Raw genomic sequence first — 7,652 nt, 5'->3', positions numbered from 1 at the left:
TGAAATTTATAATTCAAAATGTGGATTTGCGATCTTAGGTTATGTAAGAAACCTGAGTCCCAGATGCAGAATTAAATTATCAGTTTCATAAGGGATTTAACAATTTGAATAATTTTTAAAAATATTTTCAAAGAAAGTGTTCCTGGCTTTGATGATCTTCTCAATTTTAGGTTTGTTTTTATTTTATTGATTTATGTTTTTATTGTTATTTCTGTCCTTCTGTTCTTTTGGAGGTTATTTTCCTGATACTTTCCTAATTTTCTATAATAAAAAGATACTTCATGCTTATATTTTTGTCTTTCTTTATTTCCATATGTAAGTTGTTGCTGTTGTTCATTTGCTAATTCAGTTGCCCATTCTTTTGTGGCCCCATGGACTGCAGCCCACCAGGATCCTCTGTTCATGGGACTTCCCAAGAAGAATACTGGAGTGGATTGCCATTTTGCTCTCCAGGGGACCTTTCTGATCCAGGGATCAAACCTGCATGTCCCTTATTGGTAGGTGGGTTCTTTACCACTGAGCCACAAGGGAAGCACCCTATATGTAAGTACTTTACTTATAATTCCTGATTTATCTGGATAAATTATAATATCAGTATTATCATTCAGTTAAAATATTTTCTAATTATATGCAATTTACATATTTGTCTGTGGCTTAACTAGAATTATGATTCTTAATCCCTTATATATAGAATTTATCTTATTATGTTTGTGCTTAATAGCATCCTGATAAATTTTTCTCCATAATTTCATTTCTGAGATTTATTTTGACTTGTTTTATAGTTTAGTATATTATTTGTATAAATGTGTCATGCACATTTTAAAAGGATTCACATTTTTCATTTACTCATTGCAGTGCTCTAAAGAGTTGTTCCATTTTTTCATGTGCTAAATATCTGGTCTTTGTAGGGCTCCAGGTAAGCATGTCCAAAAGACTGTTGGATACAAGTATCTGTGGCTCAAGATGGGGTTATTATCCACTAGATAGTAATTTATGTGAGTGAACAATATGCTTCGGGTAAAATAGCATGTCTTATGCAAGAACTGCATGACATCAGATTGAAGGAATAAACACAGAAAATAAAGTCCATAAAGGAGACTTACAAAATTTAATAAGCTTCAGTTGCTCATTTATTTTTATTAAAATTTCCCTGGAAAATTTATAGCATTATTCTTATATGCAGGGCTATATTATTTATTAAACTAATTTTGAAATTCTTTACCTATTTTATTAATTATAAGAAGACTTTTTTGTAAGCTGATTATTTTTGGTATTCAGGAAACTCCTTGTCCATATTACTGAAATTTTCTATATTAGGAAACGGTGGCGCCGGCTGCAGGAAGATGGCTGCTCGGTCGCGGAGGCATATCTCTGGAATTGCAAAGCAGCCACAGGGTGACTTCTGTGATAGGGCTAAGAAGGCGATTGATGAACCTTCTTTTACGACTTCCATGGAGTGGGACACGCAGGTGGTGAAAGGTCTTTGGGGCTGGAGGAGCTGCCGTCCGGCCCGCGGCTGCCGCGCTGGCTGCAGCCCAAGAGGTGTGCCGTGTCCCGGCGCGCGCAGGGCCACGTCCTGCTCACTGACTCTGTGCACCTCGCCTGGGACCTGTCGCGGTCCCTCGGGGCCGTGTCTTCTCCAGAGTCACAGATAATGTAGTTTTGGAGGCTCCGTTCTTAGTCGGCATTGAAGGTTCGCTCAAAGGCATGACTTACAACCTTTTATTCTGTAGTTCCTGTGAGATTCCCATTGGTTTCCGCCTATAGTCTACCCATGCCGCCCTGGCTGCCTTGAGAGGCCACTTCCGCCTTTTCAGTGACAAAATGGAATGCTACCGCTTAAAAACAAAGCCATAGTAAATGCATCTGAGATGGATATCCATATCGTCCCTCTACCAGAACGGGTTGCAGAGCTGAAAGAGAAGATAATGTTAACACATACTTGCTTAAATTCACTCATGAAAATTCTGAAGGAAGTACCTCCTGACCAGTCCAAGCAAACAAACTGATTCAGAATCAGAGGTTGAGTATCAGAGGCAGGCCTTATTGCTGTCTTCAACAACAGGTGCTGTTTGATCACTTCTCAAGAAACATCAGCTTCAAGAATGGATAGGAAATGTGGTTTATTATGTTTACCTCTAGACTGATTTTCCAAGTGATTTGTGAAGCTGTTTCTAGAAGATGAGAAACAGACTTCTGTCCAGGTATTATAGCTATTTGTCGTAATTTATTTTGGCTTCTTATCAACTTCATAATATTTATTTTTGAGAACATTCTGATTGCAAATTTAAGAATTAAGAACCAGTGTCCCATGAATGCTCTGATCTAAAGATGCATGATTGGCCTGAAAATAGGGTTGTACTTCTGTCAAATAACTATTATTCCTACATGGAGCAACTGTCAGGTGAATACTGAGACATCATTTTTTTCTTACATGAAATAAAGGTACATATTAAAGAGCCTCTTGATGAAAGTGAAAGAGGGGAGTGAAAAAGTTGGCTTAAAGCTCAACATTCAAAAAACTAAGATCATGGCATCCAGTCCCATCACTTCATGGCAAATAGGTGGGGAAACAGTGGAAACAGTGGCTGACTTTATTTTGGGGGGCTCCAAAATCACTGCAGATGGTGGTTGCAACCATGAAATTAAAAGACGCTTACTCCTTGGAAGGAAAGTTATGACCAATCTAGACAGCACATTAAAAAGCAGAGACATTCTTTGTCAACAAAGGTCCGCCTAGTCAAGGCTATGGTTTTTCCAGTAGTCATGTATGGATGTGAGTTGGACTACAAAGAAAGCTGAGTGCTGAATAATTGATGCTTTGAACTGTGGTATCGGAGAAGACTCTTGAGAGTCCCTTGGACTGCAAGGAGCTCCAATCAGTCTATTCTAAAGGAAATCAGTCCTAGATGTTCATTGGAAGGATTGATGTTGCAGCTGAAACTCAAATATTTTGGCCACCTGATGCGAAGAGCTGACTCATTTGAAAAGACCCTGATGCTGGGAAAGATTGGAGGCAGGAGGAGAAGGGGATGACAGAGGATGAGATAGTTAGATGGCATCACCGACTCAATGGACATGAGTTTGGGTAAACTCCGGGAGTTGGTGTTGGACAGGGAGGTCTGGCGTACTGCGGTTCATGGGGTCTCAAAGAGTTGGACACCACTGAGCAACTGAACTGAACTGAACTGAACATATTCTGTAGGTAATGTTCAACAAGTTAACTCTGTAATATATATTTATCTTTACCTTTTCAGTTGTAAACTGCAAAGGAATAGTAATAACAGGATAGTAATGAAATTAACAGTATAGTAATGTAAGGAATGATAAAAACACCAAATATTCACTGAGTGCCATTTTCTCATTATTTTGCTTTATGTAGCTCTGTGGTTCAATAGTTTATCATAGTATTCATTTAATAAATAGCTATGAAATATTGTGCTAGCTGCTGGAAATAAGCAAAAACCACTATTCTGTATCTTCAGAGCTTATAATCTAGTTAGAGATGGACATTTAAATAACCACATGAAGGCATTTAAAATTACAACTGTAGCAAGGGTTTTGATGAAAAGGGACATAGAGAAATAAACAGATATAGCCAGTAACTGACCTGGTTTGGGGGTTAGGGAAGGTCTTTCTGTGGAAGTATTTCAGCAGTGGTCTGAAAGATTAGAAGGGGTTAATAAACTGATAGAGGAAACAGCTTATATGAAGGCCTTTTGAGGCCCCTATAAAGGCATGTAGGATTTGTAATAGTGTCCAGAAACCAGAGGCTTCAAAGCCTTATTGGGCTCCTGAAGAATATTTGTTTTTATCCCAACAAAAATGAAAAGCTCTTGGAAGAATTTTAAAGGAGGAAGCCTATGACAGTATCAAATTTTCTTTTCCAGAATCTCATTATGGTTGTCTTGTGAAGAGTGGGTGAGAGGGCAGCAAGCAGACCTCGAGGGGCTGGACTAGTCCAGTAGGTGATGATACAGCCAAGGAGTGGTGTGCAGATAGGGTAACAGGGTTCAGACGGGGCTAGTGGATTTAATAGCAAGTTCTTTCCCTTTTTGACTGCATAAAGGATATTTGCCTTTAAAAATATTTGAGAGAGAAAACTCTGACTTGCTTTATGCTTTACTGTTTGCAACATTTAGTTAAGTAAGGAGGGAGCCTCTGGCAACCAGCAGTACCAGAAAAGCTCTATTCCTGAAGAATGAGACCCAATAATAGTCTCTATTGAATCATCCTGGGGTTTGTACTGTGTGTGGGTATGTCTACCTCAACACATTTTGTCTAAATTAAGCTCTTCTTATGTAGCTATTTTCCTTAACTTTGGATTTGCTGTTTTGGTAAACTTTCAATGGAAAATTAAATGCTTGAACTTGACATCTAAAAAAAAAAAATGTTAAAATTTGTGGTAAATTCTAGTATATTTTTTTCTTTTTAAGCATAATACCATATGTAAGAAATATTATTTTATGTTTTTTTATATATATTAGAATAGCAAAAATTATAACAAACCTTTTGATTGTGTGGCTAGATATAATATGAAGTCTCTAGTGTCTTTATTTTTTAAATACAACTCTATTGTCTGAAAGTGCATCATCTTCACCTGGAATTAATTTTAAATTTTAACTTGTTTATCTAGCATGTTAAAAATATAACTATGTTTTAAATATTTTGGTACTCAGTCCTGTTTTCTAGGACCAAGTTTTTCAATTATTGTAGAAAAATTAATGAGAATTTTGCACAGAGTTTTAGACACCACCACATACATAACTGAATTAATTAGAAATGAAGATTGTTATTTTTATTTTATGCCTATAAATTAAACCTACATGAGAAATTGATATTTTACCGTTTAAATTGCCACAAAAAGTTCATGTATTGACTTTCAGGTGACACATATGATAGAGGATTTTTTTTTTTTTACCAATAAAGAAAATTTACAAAGTAAAAATGGGGACTGTGAAAATTACTGTACATGTATGAGTGCTCAGTCAGGTCTGACTCTTTGTGACCCCCTGGACTATGACCACTAGGCTCCTCTCTCCATGGGATTTTCTAGGCAAGAATACTGGAGTGGGTTGCCATTTCCTTCTTCAGAGACTCTTCCTGACCCAGGGATTGAACCTGGGTCTCCTGCACTGGTAGGCAGATTCTTTATTACTGAACCACCTGGGAACTATTTCATATCTATTTATAAGCTATACTGAAGAAGAGTTTTGTAAGAACTGTTGGGTTTAGGCTAAGATTATAGAAACATGGACACTTTTAGAATTTAACTTTCTGAAAATACATTTACTTGCATTTTAACCAAGTGTTATTTAATAAATAATTATAACAGAACATATTTGCTGAATAAATGAATGAATAATTTCATAGCATTAACCATTTTATATTGCAGCAATTTTAAATGACACTCTAAGTGCCTTTGTGAAAATAAAAAAAAAACAGATTTGAAGAGTCATTTTTAAACTATTATTATATTTTAGTGTTGGCCTGTCATGAAGCTTTTAAATGAGCTCTAATTAATGTTTTCTCTTATTCTTTTAAATTTCTATTGTAATTTTAAATAGTTACATGGCACAAGTTCCTTGGAGCACTTTATAGAAAAAATAGCTTGGTAGGCACTTATACAAGTAAGTAGTCATTTTAGACTGTGGCTTTTCAACAGTTTTTTGGAAATTACTTTTAAAAATTTTGAAAACATAGAATACCAATAATGTGTATACAGTTATAAGACTAGGTGTATTGAAAAAGCTGTCAGGCAGTCTTTGGAAAGTTCGAAACTACACAAATAAATAACTTATTGGCTGACAGGCATTTACAGGAAAAATGTTTCTTTTAAAAAAAATGTGAAAAACAAAGGCAACATGAAATTTAGTCAAAAACATTCATAATTTTCTCCGCATAGATAAAAGTCCATAAATTTTGTTGTTTCTGAATGTCTACACATTAATTCTAAACCCTAAAATCATGTATATAAATGGAAAAGAAAAAAGAGCAACCAAATAAGCATTAGGTCAAATCCTAAATATACTTTTTACTTTATAGTTAAATTTTTTAGACTGCTTCAGTCTACATTTTAATTAAGTGATGAATATTATTTTGAGATAATTTTTATATGCACCCATACTTACTGATATTATATTTCTGGTTGCACTAAAGTTTAGTAATACTATTGGAATTCAACTCCAGAAAATATTGTACCATCCAATGAATATATTATCAAATAAATGCTATAAATATTTCCCATGCTGAACAATGTACTTAATCTCATAGCATATTATTTTTCTAAGAAAACCCTTCTCTAATAACATATATTTACTTTTATTGTGTGAATGAAAATTTAAGTAATGTTTGTAAAGTATAGTAATTTAAAAATTGTAGGGTGTCAGTAAATAAAACTTAATTTCTCTACCCCAGGGTAAGAAGTGGTTTTCCACAAAGTACTGAAATAAAATATTCCCTGCCTGTGAATAGATAAATGGAAAGAAACACGATGATTTCAATTAATGCTTCATATAGCTTACTTTGTGAGAAAGAAGGGAGGGGATACACTTTTATTATAAATCATACCTTGAATGTGAACATGAATGTTGCTCAGTCATGTCCAACTCTTTGCAACCACATGGACTATACATTCCATGGAATTCTACAGGCCAGAATACTGGAGTGGGTAGCCTTTTCCATCTCCAGGGGATCTTCCCAACCCAGGGATTGAACCCAGGTCTACCACAGTGCAGGCAGATTCTTTCCCAGCTGAGCCACAAGGGAAGCCCAAGAATACTGGAGTGGTAGCCTATTCCTTCTCCAGTGGATCTTCCTGACCCAGGAATAGAACTTGGGTTTCCTGCATTGCAGGCAGATTCTTTACCAACTGAGCCGCAAGGGAAGCCTCCAATGAACCTTAATGAACCTTAAGGTTCATTCATGACCTTCAGTTCAGTTCAGTTCAGTCGCTCAGTCGTGTCCGACCCTTTGCGACCCCATGAATCGCAGCACGCCAGGCTTCCCTGTCCATCAGAAACTCCTGGAGTTTACTCAAACTCAACCCCATCGAGTCGGTGATGCCATCCAGCCAGCTCATCCTCTGTCGTCCCCTTCTCCTCCTGCCCCCAATCCCTCCCAGCATCAGGGTCTTTTCCAATGAATCAACTCTTCTCATGAGGTGGCCAAAGTACTGGAGTTTCAGCTTCAGCATCAGTCCTTCCAATGAACACCCAGGACTGATTTCCTTTAGGATGGACTGGGTGGATCAAGACCATCCCCATGGAAAAGAGATGCAAAACAGCAAAATGGTTGTCTAAGGAGGCCTTACGAATAGCTGTGAAATGAAGAGAAGTGAAAAGCAAAGGAGAAAAGGAAAGATATTCCCATTTTAATGCAGAGTTCCAAAGAATAGCAAGGAGAGATAAGAAAGCCTTCCTCAGCGATCAATGCAAAGAAATAGAGGAAAACAACAGAATGGGAAAGACTAGAGATCTTTTCAAGAAAATTCAAGATACCAAGGGAACATTTCACACAAAGATGGGTTCGATAAAGGACAGAAATGGTATGGACCTAACAGAAGCAGAAGATATTAAGAAGAGGTAGCAAGAATACACAGAAGAACTGTACAAAAAATATCTTCATGACCCAGATAATCACGATGGTGTGAT

At 36.6% G+C, this 7,652-nt stretch overlaps 1 pseudogene; it reads left to right on the top strand.

Moving 5' to 3' along the window:
- Nucleotides 1-1,343: 1,343 nt before the first annotated feature.
- On the top strand, nt 1,344-2,104 carry LOC122428630 (annotated as a pseudogene).
- The last annotated feature ends 5,548 nt before the right edge of the window (nt 2,105-7,652 follow it).

The sequence above is a fragment of the Cervus canadensis genome, chromosome 27 (assembly GCF_019320065.1).
Source record: "Cervus canadensis isolate Bull #8, Minnesota chromosome 27, ASM1932006v1, whole genome shotgun sequence".
Lineage (NCBI taxonomy): Eukaryota > Metazoa > Chordata > Mammalia > Artiodactyla > Cervidae > Cervus > Cervus canadensis.
Note: the sequence above shows the minus strand (reverse complement) of the source record. Positions and strands in the feature narration are given on the sequence as shown.